The sequence below is a fragment of the Pteropus vampyrus genome, unplaced genomic scaffold (genome assembly GCF_000151845.1).
Source record: "Pteropus vampyrus isolate Shadow unplaced genomic scaffold, Pvam_2.0 Scaffold150, whole genome shotgun sequence".
NCBI lineage: Eukaryota > Metazoa > Chordata > Mammalia > Chiroptera > Pteropodidae > Pteropus > Pteropus vampyrus.
Genome location: NW_011888931.1, coordinates 1348895 through 1373152, shown reverse-complemented (window position 1 = coordinate 1373152; position 24258 = coordinate 1348895). Strand labels below are relative to the sequence as shown.

General features: G+C 33.6%; 1 protein-coding gene across 11 annotated transcripts in view; it reads right to left on the bottom strand.

Annotated features, from left to right (window-relative positions):
* Nucleotides 1-24258, bottom strand: part of ZNF438 (zinc finger protein 438) — a 161689-nt gene that overhangs the window by 102302 nt on the left and 35129 nt on the right. For 8 of the 11 annotated variants that reach the window (XM_023536174.1, XM_023536183.1, XM_023536177.1 and 5 more), the window contains exon 2: nt 17758-17817. The gene's annotated coding sequence lies outside the window, so the exon portion shown is untranslated. Of the gene's footprint in view, nt 1-1858; nt 1968-17757; nt 17818-24258 lie in introns of all 11 variants that reach the window. The other 3 variants (XM_023536180.1, XM_023536178.1, XM_023536176.1) reach the window with 2 other exon arrangements.

Here is a 24258-nt window from a genome sequence, read left to right as displayed (position 1 = left end):
AATTATTGGTAATGCTCCCATCATATAAAAGTCATTAATCCCACCACCATAAAATCCATTAATCCAATAATCCCAAATATATTCTGAATCTTACACTTTGCTATAGCAAATACCAAATACAAAATTTCATATTCTAATTTCAAATTATATATTTTCTACTTCTTTTTTTCCAGTCTAATGAGCAGGAAAATAGTCTGAAGATGGGCAACAGGGAAAATGAAAAGAAGGTCTTTTTAAGATATAATATGGAAATAAATCAAGAAAATAATAAGAAGTAATGTAATACAACACAAGAGTATGTTTTTAATGACTTCCTTAAGGTTCATTTTCATATATACTTGGAAAACAGTAGCAGTTTATTTAAAGTTGTGACAACCTTAGGGTTTCCATAATTTTTATGCCTATATAAAAATTAATGAAAGAAATATTTTATAAATCATTTAAAATTACAACTTAATAGTCTGAGATAAAAATCTCAGATCCTATTAATGAAAAGTAAGAAGCAGATAAGTAAAACTCTATTAAATGTTTCATTTCATACTGAGGAAAAATAAAAGATATATCTCATTCTTGACTGTTAATTACAGATCTTATATAGATTTAAGGTTTCAAAAAAACTTAAAAATAATCCTTAGCAGACTTCGAAGCAGGCTGCATACCTTTTAGCTATACCACAAATTTAAAGTATCAATCAAATTAAACAAAGATAAACTTTAAATCAAATAGCAAAAAGTCCAAAACACAATGGAAACAAAAAATAATTTAAAACAGCTTAAAACAAGATCAATGAAGTAAAACCAGTTAGATCAATTTTGACAATAAATATAAATGAATTAAAATATCTGTTAAAAGACAAAGGTTCTCACAAGGTTAAAAAAAGGAAATCCAACTATGTTTCACTTTTAGGAAACATTTTTAAAAGAAACGACAAAGAAAAGATAAATAAAATAAGAAGTACAAAGATGTAAAGGAAAATATAAACTAAGGTACCTATATTAATGTCAGCTAAAACACAAAGCATGAAGCATAAATTAGGAAAAAAATCATATTATTCTGATAACAGCTATAATCTTCAATTGAGATTTTGACTGTAAATAATACATTAAACATACATACCAAAACTAAAACTGACAGAAATACAAAGAAAAATTAATGAAAGAAATCACTGATTTATATATTCAAGGCTTTCATAGACCAGACAAAAGTAATTATAGAAATAAAATTAAACAACATAATAGATAAATATTTAGGTGTATTACAAAGAAGACAACTTCTTTTAAAAGGTCTGTGAAACGTCACAAAAATTGATCATAAACTAGCCCATAAAAACAACCTTAAAAAATTAGAAAAGTAGAATGCTGTATATCAATTTATTAATAATTAGTACATAAAGTTTAAATGTAACTTGGAAATTGGGGAAACACTCTCCTAAATAGTGCATCAAAGAGAACTCTTGGCATACAATCTTATGTTATTTTAGAAATTATGTTAATTGACAATACACACCAAAATATATTGGATATGGCCACACAGTACACAGAGAAAAACATAAAAGTCTTAAAGGCTTTCATTTGTATTAGGGTATAAACTTTCTGCTATAACAAAAATACTCGAAAATACAGTAGCTCGAGTTAGAAATTTTTCTTTTTCATGTCACAATATAGAGTGGCAAGGGGAGGTGTGTATCACAAGATCATTCAGGGATCCAGATTGGCTCTATCATCCTCCACATAGCTCCTTCTCTGGAAGGTGGCTGTTATACTTGACGTAACCTCCAGCCAGCAGAAAAGGATAAGTAGAAAGTCTAGGTCAAGTAGCTTGTCTTTAAAGAGGTAATCTTATACACATTATCATTCACCTCTGGTTAGTTCCAAAGCCACACCTTGTTACAAGAGAAGCAGAGAAATGCAGTGCCTAGATGGGCAGCCATGTATGCGCGTGCTTGGGTAAATCTAGGGGTTCCACTCCTAAAAAGAAGAATAGATTCATTCTAAGGGATATCAGAGTGACTTCCACATATTCTTTCTAGTTAAAAAAATGAAAGCAACATTAAAATAAACCCAAGAATAGATTATATTTAATTACTTCATTTTAGCTGGATTCTTCTTACTGCCAAAAACACTACAAAATATCAATTTAAGAAATTAGAAAAACACATCAATAAATTCTAAGAGTTCTAGGGTCCCATTCCAATAAATCAAATCATAAGCTAGAAAGTATACTGAGAATTCATGTATTCTTTTTCATTTAAGGATATTTTTAATTCATGCATTATATATAGTGTGTAGACTGATTTATCTAAATGGATTTTTCAAGTCGACTGGGTTTCAGCCTTACACAGAGGTCTTCTAACATTAGACAAAAGTTAATCTTTTGCTAGTAAAATAACTTTCAAAATTTGTGAAATTATTTTTTAAAACATTACTGAAGTATAGTATATATACAATAAAATATGTACATTTTAAGTGTATATTTCGATGAGTTTTACAAACACCTATATCCACATAATCGCCACCATAGTCAGGATACAGAACACAATCATCATACCAAGAATTTCCCTTGTGCCTCATCCAGGTCAATCACACTATACTCTCTGCTACAGGTAACAAATCATCTTGCTAATTATCAGTATAGAATAAATCTGGCTTTTCTAACAATTCTGATATAATAATCCAGGGCTGTAAATGGAACTTGTATTCTTTTGTATCTGGATTATTTTAGTCACCATAACATTTTTAAGATTCCTTCATGTTGTTATGTGTATCAGTATTTTACTCCCTTTCATGGCCGAATAGTTTTCCATTGCATGAATACACCACACTGTGCTGATCCACTCACTAGCTGATGAACATTTAAGTTGTTTCCAGCTTGGAACTATTATGAACAAAGCTGCTATGAACATTCATGTACAAGTGTATGTGGTAATATATGTTTTCATTTCTCTTGGGTAAATATTTAGAAGTAAAATTGTTGGGTCTTGTAGTAATACGCTGAACTTTATAACACACTGCCAAACTGTTTTCTAAAATGGTTTTACATTTTACTTTTCCACAAGCAACATATGAAAGTTCCAACTGGTCTACATCTCAACTAACACTTTTTAATTTTTAATTTTAGCTATTTTGATGAATATGTAATAGTATTTCATTGTATTGATTTGCATTTTTCTGATGTCTAATGATGTTATGCCCCTTTTTCTGTGTTGCACCAGTCATTCATTATTTTCTTGTGCCTATTCTTTTAACTAGGTTATCTTATTATTAATGAGCTGTAAGAGTTCTTTATATATTCTGGCCACAGTAATTTGTCAGGTATATGTACTGAGAATATGTTCTCTCTGTTTAAAGACTGCCTTTTCATTTTCTTAACGATCTCTCTTGAAGAACAGAAGTTTTAAATTTTGATGGGAAAAAAAAAATTTTTTGATGGAGTCCCATTTGTCAATTTTTCTTTTATGGCTTACACATTTGTATCCTAAGAAATCTTTGCCTATCCCAAATTCGTATTCTCCTGTGATTTTTTCTTAAAGTTTTATAGTTTTAGTCTTTGATATACATGATTCTTTTCAAGTTCTTTTTGCATATAGAAGAGGTAAGGGTTGAGGGTTTTGTTTTTTGTTTTTTGTTTTTTAATTTGGATATCCAGGTGTTCTAGACTATTTGTTGAAAAGACTATCTTTTTTCCATTGAATTGCCTTAGCAAGGTTGTCAAAAATCAATTGACTGTTGTGTGTGTGTGTGTGTCTATATTTCTGGATTCTCTATTCTATTCCCTTGATATATATGTCCTTAGGCCAACACCATCTTGTTCACTGTAGTTTTAAAGCTTTAAAATGTAGAGGAAGTCTTGAAATTAGGTAGTGAAAAACCTTCTACTACTGTTCTTTGTCAATCTTTGTTTTACTTTTCTAGGTCCTTTGTATTTCCATTTAAATTTTAAATTTCATTTTCTAATATTTCATTACTAGTATATACACATACAACTGATTCTGTATCTCAACATTATGTCCTGCAACCCAGCTAAATTCAATTACAAATTCTAGTAAATTTTTGTTGGAGACTTCTTAGCATTTCCTCCATACATGAACATGTCATGTACTTTATCACATGATTCATTTCTACCTTGCCAATCTGCATGCCATTTGTTTCTTCTTACTGCCTATTACACTGGCTGGGACTTCCATTACAACGTTAGACACAGAGGGAGGAGAGTGGGCATACCTTCCTTGTTTCCTATCTTAGGGAGAAACTATTCTATCTTTTGACATTAAATGAGATTTTAGCTAAACTAGGTGTAGATGACTTTTTAGCAAGCTGAGAAAGCTTGCTTCTGTTTCTGGTTTTCTGAGATTTTATCATGAATGGCTGTTGAATTTAGTCCAATGCTGTTTATGCAACTACTGACTGACTCATACACCTTTTTTCTCTTTTTCCTGTTAAAATGATGACTTATGTTAGTGGATTTTCCAATGTTAGAGCAACCTTGCATCCTTAGCAACCCATTTTTTTTTTTTTAATATACTGCTGGATTTGATTTCCTAACGGTTACACTTTTTTTTTTAATCTATGTTCATAAGAGATATTCATTCTGTTTTCTTTTCTTGCAATATCTTTATCTTATTTGGTGTTAGCATAATGCTGGCCTCCTAAAATGAGTTGGAAAGTGTTCCTTCTTCTTCTATTTTGTGAATTATTTCTTTTAAATGTTTGATAGAGTTTATTAATTAAAACACATATGGGCCTCAAGTTCTTTTGGTTTTAGCTATAGCTTTCTTTTGTTTATGTGGAAAGGTTTTTAACTAGAAATATAACTTCATTTTTTAAATAAGTTTTTGTTCTTCAATTACAATTGACATACAATGTTATATTAGTTTCAGGTGTATAACACAGCAATTAGATATTCATAAAACTTACAAAGCGATTGCCCTGATAAATCTAGTTAACCATTTGACACTATAACATAGTTCTAACAATATTATTGACTATATTCCATATGTTATATTCTACATCCCAGAACTATTTTGTAACTACCAATTTGTACTTCTTAATCCTTTCCCTTTTTTCACCCATCCCCAACCCCTCTCCCATCTGACAACTATCAAAATGTTCTTTGTATTCATAAGTTTGCTTGTTTTGTTTGTTTTTGTTTTTTAGATTCCACATATAAGTGAAATCATATGGTATTTGTCTTTCTCTGTCTGACTTATTTCACTTAGCATAAATACTCTTTAGGTCTATCCATGTTGTTGCAGATGGCAAGTATTCATTCTTTTTTATGACTGGGTAATTATTTCATTATACACACACACACTTCTTCTTTATCCATCCATCTACTGATGGACACTAAGGTTACTTTCATCTTTCTTATCTTGGCTACTGTAGATAATGCTGCAAAGAACATATGGATGCATGTGTCCCTTCAAAGTAGTGTTTTGAGTTTCTTTGGATAAATATCCAGAAGGGAAATTACTGGGTTCTTCTTTGTCTCTTGTTATAGCCTTGTTTTAAAGTCTATTTTGTCTAAGTATTGCTATCCCAGCTTTTTCTTTCTATTTTCATGAAATATCTTTTTCTATCCCTTTACTTTCAGTCTGTGTGTCTTTTGATCTGAAGTGACTCTCTTATAAGCAGTGTGTATGTATGTGTGTGTGTGTGTGTGTATTTTCTTATCCATTCATCTACCCTATATCTTTTGATTAGAGCATTTAACTCATTTATATTTAAAATAATTGTTGATAGATATGTAGTTATTGCCATTTTATTATTAATATTTTTGAGCTTTTTTTCTTCTTCTTTAACTTAAAGACGTCCCTCTAACATTTCTTGTAATAGTTGTTCGGTGGTGATAAACTCCTTTAGCTTTTTCTTGTCAGGAAAGCTCTTTATCTCTCCTTCGATTCTAAATGGTAGCACTACTGGATAATCTTGGTTGTAGGTCTGTGCTTTTTATCACTTTAAATATTACATGCACATCCCTTCTGGTGTGCAAAGTTTCTGTTGAGAAATCAGCTGACATCCTTATGGGAGTTCTCTTGTAAATAACTAATTGCTTTCTCTTGCTGCTTTTAAGTTTCTCTTTGTCTTTAACTTTGGCATTTTAATTATGATGTGTCTTGATCTTTGCATTCATCTTGTTTGGGACTCTGTGTGTCCTGGGCTTGTATGTCTATTTCCTTCACCAGGTTAGGGAAGTTTTGTTATAATTTCTTGAAATAAGTTTTCAATTCCTTGTTCCCTCTTCCTTCTGGTACCCCTATGATGTAAAAAGGTTGGTACATTTGATGTTGTCCCAGAGGCTCCTTAAACTAGCCTCATGTTTGGGGGGGAGGGGGGGCTTCTTTTGTCTTCTTGCTGTTCTGATTGGGTGGTTTCTGCTACCTCGTCTTCTAAATGGCTGATCTGGCCTTCTACTTCATCCAATCTGTTGATTCCCACTAATGTAATATTCGTTTCAGTTGTTTTCTTCTTTTCTGACTGGTTCTTTTTACGTTTTCTATCTCATTTTTTGTTTCCTATTTCTTTGTTAAAGTTCTCACTGAGATAATTAAGCATCCTTATAACCAGTGTTTGAACTCTGCATCTGGTAGATTGCTTGTCTCTAGTTTGTTTATTTCTTTTCTGGAGTTTCATTCTATTCTTTTGTTTGTGACATTTTTCTCATTTTGGCTGCCTTCCTGTGTTTGTTTCTATGTATTAGGTAGATCTGCTATGTCTCCTGGGCTTGGTAGAATGGCTGTAAGTAGTAGGTGTCCTATGGAGCCCAGTGGTACAGTTTTTCTGGTTTCCTGAGCCTGGTGCTCCAGGTGTGTCCTTTGTATGGGAGGTGTATGCCCTCCGGTTGTAGTTGAGCCTTGAATGCTGTTGGCACTTCAATGGGAGGGACTGACCCTCAGGATGATTGACTGTGAGCACTGGCCATGACTAAAGTAGAAGAGCTGTTGTGCAGGAGTTAAACCTATGGAGGATTCACTTTAGTGGGGCTCTGGTGCCTGCCAAGTTCGCCCTTTGGGTGTATTGTTTGTTAAGTTGGCTGGGCAATGCTCTGTTGTGGTCTGAAGTTTGCCACCAGGTGAGAGGGGTTCTGCTGCATGCCAAAGTCTGCCATAGCCTGGGACCTATCCAAGGCTACTTGGTATGAGCTATAAAGTGTTCTGCGGATGGTTGCCAGTTGTGCTAGGCTTGGAGGTGCCTTGGAGAAAATAAGCTGCAAACCAAGGCTAGCTGCCACTATTGCTGAGCTTGGGGCTGCTTAGCAAGATGTAGGGGGCACACTGAGGCCAGGCATTGCTTGTTTGGGGTTTGTGAAACTTTGTGAATTTTTAGGAAAACCCATAGCATGAGCCAATATGGACTGTCTGTATGGAGAAGCTACTGGAATTGGCTTGGGTGGGCCTGCAAGTTGGGTAGGGCCAGGTCTCAGGAGATCACCAGGACAGGGCAAACAATGTTAGCCAGGTTTATAGAGACTCAGATATAACACTCGCCTGTGTCTGCAGGCTGGTGGTGGGAGGGCTCAACAAAGGAACAGTGGCTTCTGCCAGCACTTCTGTCTGGGAGATAGCTGCCCCTCTAGCCCTCGACCTAAAGCCAGGCAATTCAGTTCTTCCCTGTATGTCCCTGGCATCTATCAAGCTGCTACCCCAGTGTTGTAGTTAAGAGCAAGTGAATCCATCAGCAAGTAAGTCTGTGCATGAGCCATATAAGAGGAACACCTGGGACTCCTGCAGCCCTCCATCTCACTCAGCCATAATCTCTGCTGGTTTTCATAGCCTGGAGTTATGGGAACTTCTCTCCCTGGCACAGAAACCTGGGGTTGGGGAGCCTGGTATGGGGCTGGGACCCCTTGCTCCTTAGAGGAGACTCCTTGAGATATCCCTCCCAATTTTTATCTGTGACATGTGGCTGTGGGACCAGTCTGTTTCATGTCTCCATCTCTCCTATCGGTCTCGACACAGCTTCTTCTGTATATCCTTCTGTTATAAGGCTTCTGTTCAGGCTAGATTTCAGGCGATTCTCAATGATGGCTGTTCTATAGTTTAGTTGTAATTCTGATGTGGTCCTAGGGGGAAGTGAGCACAGCGTTTACCTACTCCAAAATCTTGACTAGGAGGAACATAACTTCTTTAATAGATGTGGTGCTATTGTAATTTTATATTTCTCTGAGTCATTTTCAGTAATTTGTGTCTTCCAAGGTATTGATCCATTTCATCAAAGCTGTCAAACTTATTTCTAAAAGGTGTTTGTAATATTGCTTCTATATACCTTTAATTTCTATGTAATCTGTAATGATGCCCCCTCTTTCAGTTCTGGTATTATACTCAGTAACATGTGTTTCCTCTTTATTTTTCTTAATTTCACTAGCTAGAAGTATATTCACTTTTTTCAAAGATCCTATTGGTTTCTTTGATTATCTGTTATATGTTTTCTATTTCACCAGTTTCTGTTCTTCTGTTTCTTTCTTTCCTTCTATTTTGGTTTTAATTGGCTCTTCTTTTCCTAGATTATTAAGGTGATTTTTAGATCATTTATTTTATACTTTTCTTACTTTCTAATATATGCATTTAAAGTTAAATATTTGTCTAAGCACTGCCTTAGATACATCCCACAAATTTTGATGTGTTTTCATCCTGAGACACATCAAAACATCTTTTAATTTCCCTATTTGTTTTGACTAATGTGTTAGAAGATGTGATATAATTACATTTACTGAGGATTTTCCAGATATCTTTCTGATATTGATTTCTAATTTAATTATGTGTGGTCAGAGAACATACTCTGCATAATTTTTGTCATTATAAACTTAATCAGACTTGTTTTACATATTAGCATATGGTAAGCTACCTTGGTGAATATTACATGTGCGCTTGAAAAGAATGTATTTCCTCCTGAATGTTGAGTGGAATGTTCTATAATGTCAATGAAGTCAATTTTGTTTATTATGTTGTCAAGCATATCTATATCTTTCCTGATATTCTCCTTATTCCATCAATTACTGAAATAGATGTTGAAATCTCCAACTATAATCAAAGATTTGTCAATTTCTCCCTTCAATTCTATCAATTTCTGCTTCATATATTTGACAATGTAGTATTAGTTGCATTTAAATCTAAGGTTATTATTTCTTCTGGATAAACTGAGCCACTTATCATGATGAAGTGTGCCTTTTTAATCTTATTAATATCACTTGTTCTGATGCCCACTTTGATAGTAATATAGTCATTCCAGCTGTCTTATAATTAGTGCTTACACTGCATAGTTTTTCCACCCTTTTATTTCTAACTTATTTTGAGGGTTTCTTGAGAACAAGACACAATTTTCTCTTGTTTTTTTTAAATCCAATCTGACAACCTCTGCCTCACAATTAGAGTAGATCACTTACATTTAATGTGATTATTGAAATGGTTGGATATGGCTTTACCGTGTTGTTGCAGGTTTTCTATTTGTCCCATCTGTTCTTTGTTCTTTGTTCCCCTTTCTTCTTTTTGATTATTTTTTAGGATTTCATTCTTATTAGTTAAAAGTCATTTTTTAAACCGTTTTAGTAGATCCTCTAACTTATTACAGCCTACCTTCAGAAAATGCTATATACTTATGTATAAGACCCTTACCATGGTATGCCTCCTTTCCACCATCCCATTCTTTGAGCTATCATTGTCGTACATTTACTTTTACATGTTATAAACCCTATACTAAATGGACACTTATTATTTTTTGCTTTACATAATCAGTTACCTTTTAAAAAAACTAAAATAGGAGAAAAAATTTATATATTTATCCACATATTAACCATTTCTACCACTCCGTTTTCTGTTTTATAATCCAAATTTCCATGTGGTATCATTTTCCTTTTGCCTGAAAAAGTTCCTTTAATACTTTTTATAGTATAGATCTGCCAGTCATGAGTTGTCTCAGTTTCTGCCTAAAAAAGTTCTTATTTCTCCCTTAGTTTTTCCTCCTTTATTTTCTAAAGACATTTTTATTAGATATGGAGTAGTAGGTTGACAATTGTTTTAGCGCCTAAAAAATACCATTAAATTGCATTCTGGTATGCAGTTTCTGATGACAAGTCTGCTGCCATTCTTAACTTCATTCCTTTAATGTAATGTCCTTTTTTTCCCTCTTCCCACTTTTAAGATTTTCTGTTTATCACTGATTTTGAGCAATTTTCTTATGGTATATCTTGGGATGTGTGTATGTGTGTGTGTGTGTGTGTGTGTGTGTGTGTGTGTGTGTGTGTGTGTGTATTCTGCGTGGAGTTTGTTGAATTTCTTGGATCTGTGGCTTTCCACTTTTCTTCAATTTAAGAACGTTTAAGCCATTATTTATTTATCTTTTTCTTTCACCCTTTCTCCAAATCTCAGACTCCAATTACACTTATTTTAGATCCATGTTATTATCCTACAGGACACCAAGTCGTTCATCTTTTTCTCTTTTCTTTTATACCTTTGGTTAAATTCTTACTATGTTTTTAAGTTCGTTGACCTTTTCTGAAAGATCTAATTTGTACTTAATCTCATCTAGTAAAATTTTCATTTCAGTTACTATACTTTTAATATCTGGATGTTCTAGTTTTTCTTTTTCATAACTTCTATTTCATTCTTCATTTTGTTTATATATGTGGACCATATTTACAACAGCCATTTTAATGTACTTGTCTGCTAATTCTATCATCTCGGTCATTTCAGGGTCTATTTTCTATTGTCTCCTGGTTATGAGATTTTTTTCCTGCTTTTTCGCTTGATTGGATGCAATTCACTGTGAACTTTATGTTGCTGAGTGCTGGATTTTGTTGTATCTGTTTAAAGAGTGTTGGACTTCCTCTGGCGGACAGTTAAGTTACTGGTGCATTAATATAACTTTTGAAGCTTGGCTTCACACTCTTTTAGGACTTGCGTAGAGGAACCTTTATTTTAGGGCTCAATCTTACAGTGACCTGGTAATTTTTTATTTCTCAAGTTGCCCTTGCCAGCTTCTTTGGGTTTCAGTCTACACATGCACAGTTTGGTATTCAGCCAGATCCTTGAGAGCTCCCTTACACATATTTCAGGAACTCCTTCTCTTCCCAGAAACTTCCTCTCCAGGATAGTGAGATTTCAAATGAATCAGGCTTTTCTAGCCTATCTCTTTATTACCTGCTTTCCCTGCTCCATAGTGAAAGTCAGATACTTCACTTCTAGATTCAGGTTACCTTACTAGAAGAGAAGAAGGCAAGGTAAAGGGTACTTATCTTATATTTATTTTTTAGAAACTGAATACCAAAAAAAAAACCCCCAAAAACACAGATTTTGCCCCTCCAGGCACTTATGCTGAATAGGTAATAAAATCAGTAAATATTGAAAAGTGGGATTTTCCACATTTATGTCATAATTATTCATAAAAATGTCTTTATTTCATTACCTTAATTCTCAAAAATATTAGCCCTTTATTGTTTACGTTGGCATATGCTCTAACTTAAGTCCTAAACTGAAGCCTCCATGAAAACATTAAATAGCTTATACACTTGAGAAAAAAAAAATGAATAGATGTTTTGGGGGAGGTTGAAGAGAAGTGGGTGGCAGGAAGCAAATATTTCCTCCAAAGCTAGGCTATCATGAACCAAGTTTGAGTATATAGTTACCTGAAAGTTCTAACAATTTTAATAATCATAAACAATACCTAGAAAATTATTCAGGCTCACTATTGAAAACTGAAAAATGCCAAATATATAAAGATGAAAATATATGCCATCTGGAAACCTTTCACTCAGAGGGTAACAACTATTAACTCTGGCATGTCTCCTCACATACATACATATGTACTTACATCACATAATTTCAAACAAAACATCTTAATTTGAGATAATAGTGCAGATACCATTTTCAATTTCCTTTTAATTATGTTATAAGCATAACTGAGAGTCACTGAATAGTCTTTAAAAACACGGACTGAAATAGGGGCACCAGGTGGCCCACTTATCTCACCCTAGTCTCAGACCTGTCCTTCACAAACACAGTATATGAATATACTGAAATTCCTTCCTGATAGTGAGGTCTACAAATCAGCAACATCAGCGTTACCTCAGACCTCATCAGAAATGTACACTCTTGGGCCACACCACACACAATCAAATCTACATCTTCGCAAGATATCCAGGTGAGTCATATGTATATAAAGTTTGCAAAGCAGTGCCCTAGTTTAACCATTTCTCCTATTACTGGACTTCTGTATAATTTTCAATTATTTTGCTATGATAACTATTTTGCTATGATAACACTATAGAGTTCCCTGTACACATATATTTGTATTCTCGAGTATTTTTTTAGGAGGGACACATTAAAGTGGGAATCCTAAGTCATTATATTCTCTTCTAAATCTGAAACTTCTAATCTGCTGTGGTCTGAGAAACCAGTTAACCAGGTTTCTTAGAATGATGAGTTAGAGAACTTAAGGATAAAAAATAAGTGGTTATCCACTTGAGTTTTAATCTCAGCTCTGACCAAACAAGCTGTGTAACTATGGGCAGTGACGTAACCTCTTCAAGACTGAGTTTCCTCATATGTTAAATGGGGTTTATTATAGTATTTACCTCATGAGATTGCTGTGAGGATTAAGTTAGCTAAAATACATAAAGCACTTAAAACACAGTGTTATTTATGTGTTTGCTATTATTATGAAGGGAAAAACAAGTAAAGAGGCTCTAAGTGAACCTCATATACCATTTTAAGGTCTGAACTTTCAAACATCATCTGTATGTAGTTTAAAAGCCTCTTTCATTTCGTCCCTGGTTCTCAGATCTGTTCCAAGGAGCTGAGTTTGAGAGAGAAGTGCCCTACATTTGAGAACTGCTTTTTCTGTGCCTTGTTGATTACTTCATTACTGGCTTTAAAAGGAGTGTGGATATGTTGGTCTTCTGATAAAGCCAGGTGCAAAAATTAATCTTGTTTTCCTAGGTGCAAGAGGTCAAGAACCATGTCACATGTGCAATGCTTATGTTACCTTTATAATCAAGGAGGTACAACCATCCTACCTCCTAGGAGGATCCCTGGCTCAGGTCGAGACAGGACTATCAATACAGGAGAGAATCCAAACTGTATGTTTTGGGTCAGAGCAGCAGTTTTGTAGAGGTGAAGTCAAAACAGTAGCCAGGAAGAAAGAGGAGTCAATCTGAAGGACAGAGATAGGAATAATGGGAAAGATGGCAACAAAGACAGAAAGCGAGAGAAGATAGTTTCTACAAGAAGAGACTCAAGGTGAAAACATGTTAAGGGGCTCAGGTCTTTCTTAGAGAGTCAGAACAGCATATTCATCAGCACGCTGACTTCATATTGTATGCCAAGCACATGCTGGCATTAGGCAGGCCCTGGTGACTAGAGATAACTTTGAGATGTGTCATCCTATTATTTAGGTGCTATCGAATATAAAGTACTTACGTATCATGGAGGCCCTGAAAATCATTCTTTCCGATGTCATTAATTCCAAGTGTCACAGTTCAACAGTTATAAGAAACTTGAATTATTAGTTTTGGTTAATAACTAAAACCTATTAGGGAATTTGTGTATGTAAGAATAGCTTAGTTTATACCAAAAATCATTCAAAATAAATTTCAAATAAAAAATGAGAGAACTAACAATGCCTCAAAGTGAATTCCTTAGATGGAGACATGACCAATCTGACCAGAAATCAACCTTGATACTAGCTCTTCCTTCATCTCAAATAGGAGAAACTTCACCTAGAAATGCTTTATACTTCATTGGTGAAATTGATGAAAGCTTCTCAATACAAATACAAGAGGAGGAATCTGAGGAGGACTAAGAATAACTGCTCTGAAAAAAGAAGATTCTGAAAGATATAAAGAAGATTTTAACAAAAGAAGATTCTCAGCATTGAGAATACGTTAAACATCTCTCCTCTTCCACTCCAGCCCAATTTCCTCCACAACATCCCATGAGGTAATCACGTCAACTTGTACACTGTCAGTGATGAAGAACTCACTGTCCTATTTTCCCACAGATATGTTACCAACATGTTCATTATAGTGTGCATTAAACTGAGCAGAAATCTCTCTAACTTCTCTCCGTTGATCTAGCTCTCTCTTTCTAAAGCTCTAAATCTTACACTTGAAAGCAATTCAAATTCCAGAAATTTTGAATATTTTGTAGCTGCAAAATTCATTGTGCGACCTCTCCTACTACACGTGCTAGAGAATCTTGGATATGTACTTTTCTTCTCTATAAATCTACCTCCACTGGTACCAGGCTGGAGGCTCAACTGGTTGGAATGGGTTTGTAGAGGAGGGGATTAGCAAGGATTTAGCTGATTCCAAATGGACTTGGAGAATTTAAGGAATAGCAAGAAGGCATTGAGGCTAGAGCACAGTGAGCAAGACAGAATGGTAGAAGATAAAGCCATCAGACAGAACATGCAAGGTATGGTGGAAGATGGTGAGACTTGAGGTTTTATCCTGATTGTGACAGGTGGCCACTGAAGGTTCTGAACAGGAGAATGACAAGAACTACTTAACGTTTAAGAAAAAAAACAAACATGGAAAACTGACTGGAGAGGGGTAAGGAGGAGATAAGGAAGGCCAGTTAGAAAGCCAGTTACTAGAATCATCTAGGTAACTTATGATAGTGATTATAAGTTAGACTAGGGTAATAGTGAGGAGTGGCAGCAGCAAAAGGGAATTTGAGATGTATGTTGAAAGACAGACATATAAGCCTTACTGATAGCCTGGATGCGGGTTAGAAAGAGAAGTCAAAGATGACTTCTAGTTTTGGCCTGAGCAACCTGGATGGACCATTTACTGAGATGAAAAGAAGGCAGGAACACGTTTTAAGAGGAGTTCAAGAGTTCTATTTCAGACATGTTAACCTTGAAATGTTTATCGGACTTTCAGATAGAGGTATTGACTAGGCAGACATAGATATGAGCCTTAAATAATGGGAGATCAAGGTAAAAATAAGTAAATTTGGGAGGATTGGTGGCATTTAAAGCAAGGCTTCACATGAGATCACATAGAGGATAAATGTAGAAGGTGACCAAGGACTGGACCCTGAAAAATGCCAACTTTTTGGATACCATGAAGAAGAGACAGAAAAGGAGAGTTTGAAATTTTATGTGTATATTATCCTTTCAAATGTAAAAGGGACTGGAGATTTAAAGCTACAGAACAGCATAGCTAGAACCAATGGGGAAAGTCACAGGATAGATTTCTGCTCAATGTAATGAGCACTATAATGAATAAGGTGGTAAATTAGTCTTCCTGAAAAAGTAGATATTTTATATCTACTAACTACAAAGTCCATAGCCAGCCACCATAATCTTTAAAATTCACCTTTCAAAATCATGTACCTATTCCATTTCTGACTCTTGCCTATTGGCTGAGTCTGGATTGCTGCATTTCACGTGTCAGCTGCTCAATTACTCCACGCCTGGTCTCTGGCATGTGTCTTAGCTTCTGGATCCAAGTTCTCACCCCAACTAACAACTTCTAGTTGCCCAACACTGACCAGGAGGCATGTTGAGATCATGTCCCCCAGAGCTGCCAAAAGTTCTTGGCATATGATCAATGAAGCACACAATGAGTGAGTGTTCAGCAATTAATCAGGTGACAGAGAACAACTGACATGTTAGGGAACTGTAGAATGAGCCAGATCAAGGCTGGAACAGAACAGAAGACTCTAATCCAGACTAGTTACCCCAGGGGAATCTGCTCCAGGTCACCCAGTGTGATCAGACATCCTTTTTACCCAGAAGATTTGAAGTAATCTGAAGACTACCATGTGTCCAAGACTCAGGATTTGCTGGAGGCTGGTAACATAATGAACTATAGGTACTGAACACCATGGGCACTCATTCTTTCTGCCTCATATCCTCAGGGTTACCCTGGAGGCATCTGTTACTACCCCAGCCTCAACTATAAAGGGAATTCTAAACTATCTCATAGGTGTTTGTGAAGATTAAATGAGATCATTGTAAATAAAGTGTCTGGTATATAGAAAGTGCTCTATTCATATTAGCTATTTTCGTTTATACTTTAGATGACCACAAAATGACTGTCAGCTGAATGGTAAAGCATGTCCCTAAAAACAACACTTTTAATGCTCTTCTAGCACAGAAGAATAAAAAGTTTTTGTTTGTTTTTTTAATGCATGAACTATTATATCATCAATGGAACTTAAACTCGTCCTGAAAAAAATCTCTCGATTTTCCTAAACTTTTCTACCAAGGTTGGCAGTTATGTTACATAACTAAGAAGTAAGGATGTAAATTCTGTTAACGTGAGATTGCAACACCAAATCGGAATAAACATGAAGCGAAACAGAACTCTCCAAGCCTAACAATTATTCTGCAAGGGTCATTCAGACCTGGGTCTCTCATTTTGGATGTCTATATTCTTTAACTATAATGTATTTCTATTTCCCTTTACTAAATTTAAGTTTAAAGTTGGCAACAGGAGCAGGAAATCATTTATAAGACCAGTATGGCTATTTTACTTTTATTAATGAAAAGTTATGTAATAGTTTCAGCAAACTACAGAGTTCCCTTCTTATAGTCTTTTAATATTTATAGAAATTTAAGAGTTATACTGCTAGAGTTCATTTTGGAAACTGAGAATTTCTATTATCTGACAGCAATCAATTATTTTAGATATATTACAGAAATGTCTATTTAGGAGTTACATTCCTCTTTATTCATACCCTTTAACAATAGGTCAACTGTGTCTAGTACTTGACCTAGAAGTTCAAAACTACACTAAGAAGGTCTCAGCTCCAAACCACTGAGTCACATCACTGGCCTTTTCACCTCTAACAGTACATTAAAGAAAAGAAATGGCGGGTGTGGGGGCGGGGGTGGCACGGGGAAGCAGTGTTCTGGGAACTGTTTAAAGGGCCTGCTTGTGTTAATAGAATGTGCTATACTAAACTACCAAAGAACACACGGGTACCTTAAAGGAATAAGAACAAAGCTGTAGCCAAGTACAAGTAGGTGTTCACGGACACCATGCTAATGTCCCAAAAATGAAATCCAACACTTCCTATGAACTGAAAAAGAAAATCTATATTCACATATTTCCCTACATCTCTATTTCATGAAATCTGGATTTTTAAAGGTAATTAATAATTTCGATTTATCAAATTACTACACAGAAAAGCTACTTATAAACTATAATTTTCAAATTAATAGACCTTCATTTTTCCTGCTTTAAATAAACTTTTACTTTGGAATAATTTTAGATTTACGGAAACTTTACAAAGATACTACAGAGTCTCTATATACCTTTTGCCCAGTTTTACCTAAAGTTGACATCTTACAGGCCATGGTTTTATCAAAACTAAGAAATTAATGTTGGCACATTACTAGTAACTAAGCTACAGACTTCATTTGATCTGAACACATTTCTGAAATCATTTGGATTTCACTTGTTTTTTCACTAATGGCTTTTTTCAGTTCTAAGATCCAATCCAGGGTACCACATTGCTTTTAATGATTATTTTTAGTGCTTTAAGGGTTATAGCATGTCAAACTTGTGTCTTATTAACAATGTCTTCATTATAATTATTATAGAAAATAAACCTACTGCTCCCTGGACAAATGTTTATTGAATATTAGGGAAATGTTACATGTAAAGATGACATTTCTACCAATGTTTTCTTAAAGAGAAAAAGAGGTAAATCAGTGAAGTAAGATATGTCCCACTGCCACTTTGTCAGGAACCTATGAGATCAAATTATTTAATGTTTCAGAAATAGCTCTTCAAAAAATGCTTTTCACTTACCTATCTCACTAGGCTCCAGTAAAGGGTCATAGGATATATGGTAAATCCGTGTACTTAATCCTGTAATAGAATATAAAGTATTATTATAATCATATTCAGATAATCTGATTGTATCAAATATATGTAAAAACTGCTTTTCTTTCATTCCCAAATTTCATTTTTAATTACTGTATGATTAATATAACAAAAGAACTAATTTAAGGGAGAATAACTTCCTGAATGAATTACATGTGTTTAGTTTAAAAATGCAAACATGCAAAATTTAATAAAGGTTTTAAGAGAAACAGAAAATGTTCTAGAAAAAATGCCACAATGAATAAAACTGACTAAGAAGAATGCTTCACATTCTTTTCCATGTGCATAATGCTGTGAAAATTACTAGTCATAAACAAGTGAATCACACTGAGGGCACAGTCTTTTGTGACAGGAAAATAGTAATTAAGAGTTTGGGGTTAGGAGATTTTTGAAAAAACATGTGTCTGGTAAAGTGTCCATTTGTGTCATTTTCCCTGAAACAGTCACAATTTATGCCCATTGTCCCACTGGCCCACCCAACTGACTATTTGTCCTGGATTTTCCATTTTCTGGTGATTTTTTATTATAGTAACATTATAATAAGCCAGGACTTTTACTTCCAGGCTCTGCCATGATCTCATTGAGCAGTATTAAGAGGCATATGTAGTGAAATCAGATGCCATTTTAACGTGGTTAAATATGAAAGGCCCTGAGCATCTCCGGATGGGCTATAACTGACCCTTCATCCTCAAAGACAGCATCCAAGCCATTTACAGAAAAAGGAAGTGCACTTAGGAGCGGCTAGGGACAGCTAACACCTTAGGTCCTGAGTGAAGGTGGAAGAAATATTCAGTGCCGCTGCTCCTGCTTCTGACTGGCCTGAATACATCAATTTAAGAAAAGTATATGGAGATGTTTTACATATTACTCTGTAAGGCCTGACTTTTCAATTAGATCAAATGATTGTTCTTTAAATTTATCTTACTCAGCTCTGATTATAAATTATGTTGTTTACATAGTCAAAAGTTAAGTGACAGCTGTTATTTTGTTGGCTCTATCAGAGGAAGAAATTCACACTTAAATGATGCCAGCATCCTATCAGTGTCAGGAGATATATCAACTAGAAAAATCAGTGAATCCCAACAATGGTTTGATGGTTTTCATCCAATTCATGGAATCAAAGTAAAGCTATTGGAAGTTCATTCTGTAAAACATGAAACACATGACATTGCTATAACTGATATTTAAACTCAGTTTAAAAGTTCAATGACAAAAATAAAATTACAGTCAGTTTTCACTGTTCACAGTAATTAAGCTCTATAAAGCCACTGTGAACAATGAATTAGTGAAAACCAAAGCACTGCTCTTAGAGGAAATACAGAGTTAGGTTCCTCTGAGCCTCTGGCTAAATTTTCATCAACTGATCAAATAAATTTTGTTTCATGTGTGTTTCTGCTTAAAGATACTTTAGTGAATATACATTTTTGAGTCACTAACACTCAACTCATAGTCAGTCAATAGCACTAACTCATGCCTGAATGAAACTTATTTAAAACACGTATTTTCTCTGTAAAATACATCACGTCACAGCTTTCTTGCACTTAGGAACGGTAAATAGTACTTTAGGACTGTTCCTGGGTACCATTTTAACCAGGGAATCACCAACAAATCATCATTAAAAATGCAAAAAATGTGCCACCACGCAAAGGACACTTGTTTACAGTGTAAGAGCTGAAAGAAGGAAGCAGAAAATTGCCTATTTTACCTCAGCTGGGAATATGTGTTGAACAATCCAAATTTTTTATCACTCTGTAAATGTCCATGAATAACTACAGAAGACCATGAGTACTAATTTAGGGGTTGCAAATGAATTTTTGTAAGTAGGAGAATTTGCAAAATGGAATCTGTGAACAATAAGGATAAATAAAACTGTGTTTTTACAATGACAACACAAATATAAATTTTGGCCAAGTGCAGCATTATAGAGTAAAAAACAAAGTTCTTATTAATTAAAAAAATTATGGAACAGAAATAAACTTGGACATGGTTGTGATTCATATATCATTCACAACTGTGCCATATAAACTGCAATACACTACCAATCAATGTAGAAGCAAATATATTTCACAATTCCATCCACCAAAGACGTGACAGTATACCAATCAAAGTTTGCAAATATTTAAATACAAATATACACACATACTTAAAGAAATAGAACTAAAATATTTTGAGTCAAATATAATGTTGAATTAAAAAACCTGCATGGCAGTATATGTTTTCCCTTTTTGCTACATATCTTAAAAATCTTTGAGCCTTTTTAGACTCGCTTTGTAAAATCATCAATAGAACTAAATTCTTTTCAATCAAGCACTATAAATCTTAACTTCATTTTGTTTAGTCAGTTGGAAATCTTTAATTCAAGATTTAATTTATACAAAGAACCATATTTTTTTTTACTTAGTTTATATTATGTACCAGAATGAAATGAACATCAAAATGCTTACATTCTAGCAGCATCTAAATCTAGTAAAATGTTCAAAAGACTTCTAAATAGATACAAACTTTGTCTTGTAAGAACTCATTGAGAAAGGTACTCTAAATAGAGTAAAAAAGACAGTATCTGTGAAAATATACGGGCTGGAATATATTCATATTAAAGTATTAAAAAATCAAAATTTAGAATAGCCTCAAAATAGTAGAATTTGCTTTGAAATCACCAGGAATCTCACTACCTACAGAGATATTATATTCTCAAATTTAAAAATTATGACTTATGGCAAATAAATATTGAAAAGAATCAACAATTTCAAGTTTAGTAACCATTCAATGAAACTTTGAAGAAAACAATAATTTTATAAAACAAATAAAAACAATGCAACCATATTTCAAACTACATTTCTTTCAGGAAAATAAAGACTCAGTATTACATATAAATTATGACTAAAAAGCTAAATAATATTTATAAATTTTTATTGTGAATTCTACTTATGTTCTTTTTAAGGTTGAGAAAATCAATATGAAACAGTTTTGTGGGCTCTGATGTACATGGATATATGTTAATTTTTTAAAATAATTTTATTTTAAAATGAATTTAATAGGGGCATTTTATATGGTCGCTAATATGATAAAAAAAATTTGTCAGTCAAAAATTAAAATTACATAATTTTATTATCTTTTAGTACTCCTCAGTCTCAAAAGAATTTCAGTTTGGGCAATAAATTAAATGGTTAACCTAAGTCTGAAGGTTAATTTTATGTGTCAACTTGGCGAGACCACGATGTCCAACTGTTTGGTCTAATGCTAGTCTACACGTTGCTATGAAGGTCTTTGAGGATGTGATTAACATTTCTAATCAGCTGACTTTAAATAAAGCAGGTTACCCTCCATAATGCACTGGGCCTCATCTAATCTGTTGAAGGCCTTAAAAGCAAATTTTCCTGAGGAAGAAGCAATTCTGCCTCAAGACTATAACACAGAAACCCTGCCTGAGTTTCCAGCCTGCTAGTCTATCCTACAAATTTCAGCCTTGGCAGCTCTCACAATCACATGAGCTATTTCTTTAAAACAAACACTGTCGGTTGGGTGTATGAATATATATATTTTGCTCAAAAAGATATATCATACACCTATATATGTTTATATATAGATATAGATATATCGATGTAGAGATATAGATAGATAGATAGATAGATAGATAGATAGATAGATAGATAGATAGATAGATAGATATATACATACACACACACACATATACATGCATATATATCTCCTACTATTCTTACTATTCTTCTCTGGAGTATCTTAAATACTAGGTAAGGGATATTAGGAAGTTTTAAGGAACTCCACCCAATGGAAGTTGCTCCCTCATAAGAGTAGAAAGTGAAAGGTTTTTATTTTTAAAAGCATGAGGTTAAAACCATTAACATGACCTATAAAAGAGAACAGACCTATAAAAAAGTATAATAACTAAAATGGAAAATTCACTAGAGAAGCTCAACATCAGATTTGAACTGGAAGAAGAAAGTCAGAGAGCTTAAAAATAGATCAATAGAGATTATGCAATTTTAAGGGCAGGGAGAAAAAAGAATGAAGAAAAACGAACAGCGCCAGAGAAAGAGAAAAGGGCAGAAAAAACAGTTAAAGAAATAAAGGCTGAAATCTTTCTACATCTGATGAAAAACATTATTAATTTAAATATTCAAGAGGTTCATCAAACTCCAAAGATAAGTACAAAGAGAACCACATCCAAACACATAATAGTGAAAATATCGCAAGACAAAATTTTGTAAGAGAAAAATGACTCATTACATACACAGGAACCCCAATAAAATTAACACTGACTTATCATCAGAAGCAAAGGCAACCAGAAGGCACTAGGATTAAATATGCAAAGTGCTGAAAGTACAACTGTGAACTACGAATCTTATATATAGCAAAACTATCTTTTAACAATGAAGGTGAAACCAAGATAGTGCCAAGAAAAAAAAAAAACAACAACTGAGAGACTCTGTTGCTAGGAGATCTGCTTTACAAGAAATACTAAAGGGAGTTCTTCAGGCTGAAAGCAAATGACATCAAATAGTAATTTGAATCCACACAAAAAACAGAGTGCCAATAAAGTTAACTATGTACATAATTATAAAAGACACTCTAATTGCATTTTTTTTCTTTCCCTTTCTTCTCCTAATTGATTTAAAGAGTAATTCAATAAAATGACATGCATATGCACACGCTTGCACTGTTAGGCTAGTAACATAGAAATTTTATGATTGACAATAACCTAGAGGAGGCAGGTGAGAGCAAAGCTGTACTGGAGTAAGGAAATAACACCAAACTGTAACTCAAATCCACAGGAATATCTAAAGAGAATGAAAAATAAAAAGGTTAATATCCTAATTCTATAAATATGTACTTGCTCTCCTTTCTTCTCTCAGGTTCTTTAAAATACATAAGGTTATAAGAGTAAAAATTATAACAATGTATTGTTGGGTTTCTACAATATATAAACATAATATATGTATAATAACAGCAGCAAAAAAAAGAAGGGGAGAGGGAAATGAAACTATTTGGAAAGAAGGTTTATTTTATTGAAATAAAAATCAGAAGTAGATTTTTATAAGTTAAGATGTATGTTGTAAACCCTAGAGCAAACACTAAGAAAATAATTCAAATATATATAATTTAAAAATTAATAAAGAAGTTAAAATACCATACTGGAAAATATTCAGTTAATTCGAAAGAAGGCAGTAAAGAACAAAAAAGGAATGAAACCTGAGAAAACCAAAAGCAGAATGGTAAATGTAAATCTAACCATATCGATAATATAAAATGTGAATAGATTAAATAATCCAATTATAAGGCAGAGATCATATTTATATTGATTGTATTTTTTTAAATCTAACTATACCCTTATATACTGTCTATAGGAGACACATCTTAGGTTCAGTGATACAGACAGGTTGAAAGTAACCCCTAAAAGAATCAGATAAAATAAACTTTAAAACAAATAAAAAGAGAATCAAAGTAATAAATACACAATTCAAAAATGATAATGGGACACTTCAATATCCCCTTTCAATACTAGATAATAAAACCAGGAAGAAAAATCAAAAGATAATAGAAGGCTTGAACAAAAGTATAGGCCAACTAGACCTAATAGACATCTATACAACATTCAAAATATATACAGTATACATTCAACGATATAACCCAACAATACAATATACGTTCTTCTCAAGTGTACATAAAACATTCTCTAAGGTAGACCATATAGTAGGCCACAAACAACACTCAATAATTTAGTGACTAAAATGCAAAGACTGTTCTCTGACCACAATGGAATGCAATCAGAAATCAGTAACAGAAGGAAATTTTAAAAATAAAAAGTATTATAAATACTATGAAAAATTACACAATATCAAATTTGATAACTTAAATGAAAAGGACATAGTCCCAGAAAAAAACATAAATTATTGAAACTGATTCAAGAAAATATAGAAACATTTAATAGGCCTACAACAAGTAAAGGAATTGAATTAGTAATTAAAATACTTCCAACAAAAATAAGTGCAGACCCAGAGGGGGCTTCACTGGTCAATTCAACCAAACATTTAAAAAAGAATGAATAATAATCTTTCTCGAATTCTCCAAAAAAAGAAAAGAAAAGAGGCGGCGGGGAGGGGGGGACAAACAGTTCTCAACTGATTCTACAAGGTCAGTATTATATGATACCAAACCTAGACAATCATAAGAAAACTATAGACTGACATTCCTTATAGCTATTGATACAAAAATCCTCAATAAAATACTAGCAAACCAAATTCAGTATTATATAAATAGTAATACGATGACCACGTAGGATTTGTCCTTGGAATGCAAGGTTGGTTCAATATACCAATAAAATCAATCAATATATCATATTAATAAAATTTAAAAAATAAAAACCACATGATCATATCAATAGACACAGAAAAAGCATTTTCCAAA